Source organism: Oryx dammah, unplaced genomic scaffold, assembly GCF_014754425.2.
Source record: "Oryx dammah isolate SB20612 unplaced genomic scaffold, SCBI_Odam_1.1 HiC_scaffold_15, whole genome shotgun sequence".
In the NCBI taxonomy this organism is placed as follows: Eukaryota; Metazoa; Chordata; class Mammalia; order Artiodactyla; family Bovidae; genus Oryx; species Oryx dammah.
The window spans coordinates 35,784,407-35,786,301 of record NW_024070199.1 but is presented as its reverse complement, the minus strand read 5'-3'; the positions used below and the strand labels follow the sequence as shown (position 1 = coordinate 35,786,301).

At 49.6% G+C, this 1,895-nt stretch overlaps 1 non-coding gene across 1 annotated transcript; it reads right to left on the bottom strand.

The window, feature by feature from the left end:
• Window positions 1-913: 913 nt before the first annotated feature.
• Window positions 914-986, bottom strand: TRNAF-GAA. Its single transcript has one exon. It is a non-coding gene; the product is annotated as a tRNA-Phe (tRNA).
• Between the last annotated feature and the right edge of the window lie 909 nt (window positions 987-1,895).

Below are 1,895 nucleotides of genomic sequence, written 5' to 3'. Positions count from 1 at the left end.
TGACTCAGGAAGAAGTACACAGCAGAGCTGATTATTAAGCCACCCTCCCAGGTGCTAACCAGTGATGAAGTGGCTTCCCTGATGGAATGGGCTTCCCTGATGGTCCAGTGATTAAGAATCCATCTGCAAATGCAGAAGACACAAGTTTGATGCCTGGTCCATGAAAATCCCAGCACACCAGTCATCCACCACAACCACTGAAGCCAACACGCCTAAAGCCCACGCTCCACAAGAGAAGTCATCGCGATGAGAAGCCTGCCCACCACAACTAGAGAGGAGCCCCCACTCACAGCAACTAGAGAAAACCTACATGAAGCAATGAAGACCCATCACAGCCAAAAATAAATACATAAATAAAACAAAATATACAGAAATCAGCCTTTATTAATGTGAAAGATATATCTTGTTTGGTAGAACAAATGTTAAACAGTAGCATGTGTCCTATGGTGCCATTTGTAGATTACGTAGAAAAACCTAAACATACCCTTGTTGTTTTTGTTCAGTTGCTAAGTCATGCCCGACTCTTTGCGATCCCGTGGACTGCAGCATGCCAGGTTTCCCTGTCCTTCACCATCTCCTGCAGTTTTCTCAAACTCATGTCCATTGAGTCAGTGATGCCATCCAACCATCTAATCCTCTGTCGCCCCCTTCTCCTCTTGCCCTCAATCTTTCCCAGCATCAGGGTCTTTTCCAATGAGGTGGTTCTTCGCATCAGGTGGCCAAAGTATTGGAGCTTCAGGTTTAGCAACAGTCCTTCCAATGAATATTCAGGGTTGATTTCCTTTAGAATTGACTGGTTTGATCTCCTTGCTATCCAAGGGACTCTCAAGAGTCTTCTCCAACACCACATTTCAAAAGCATCAATTCTTTGGCATGCAATAAAACTGCCATTGGTGGTGACACCTAAAACCATTGCCGAAACCCGGGATTGAACCAGGGACCTTTAGATCTTCAGTCTAACGCTCTCCCAACTGAGCTATTTCGGCTACTTCTAAATATACCCTTAATGTATCTATATTTACCTTCCAAAGAAGCTACGTGATAAAAATTCAAAGCAGAATTATGCTCGACTCATCATTCCTAGACTCAGAAATGAGGCCACTCTAGGGCACCATGCCTGGCTCATATTAGGTTGGTTCAGTATTTCCCTCCCTCCCTCTGGAGTGGTTTGCAGGTCAGGGCTCACTGCCCTCCACAGCACTCAGGAAGATCAAGCCCTGTCTGGGGACCTCCAGTCCCTCTGTGGACTGGAGGGATTCGGTGACAAGTTATCCCCACTTAGCAGATGAGGAGCAGACAAGAGGGAGACCTACTTCTGACCAGGGGGTACCAGTGGGTACCGGAGGACTCTCTGGGAGCCAGGGTCCAGGAGCACAAAGGTGGTAACAGTGAAGCGCTGGTAATGAGACAAAGGGCAGCACTGCCCTCCCATCACCACCATTTGAGTCCTGAGCACTTGGGAAAGAGAAGTCAAGGAGGTGGAAGGGTGGGGAGGCAGCCTGAGGCTCTCCAACATCACTACCACTCCCCTGCGAAAATGCCCACTGAGGCTGCTGGAAGGCGTTGGTGCTGGGAATGGCCCAGCACTGGTGCCCAGGACTGCCCCATGGGAGGGTGTTGCCCAGCTGTCTCTTCCTACAGGTGGGTGGCACCCAGCTCATCCAGTAGATCCAGCTAGTGTCCCCATGTCTGCCACATGGGAGTCTGCAGTCCAGCTGTGATCAGGTTTGGGATGGATCAGAGTGACCATCAGGCAACACAGCTTCTAGGACTCCCCTGGTGGTCCAGAGGCTAAGACTCCACGTTCACAGCGCAGGGGGCCTGGGTTCGATCCCTGCTCAGGGAACTAGATCCCACATGCCGCAACCAAGAATTAACATGCTGTTTTACACATT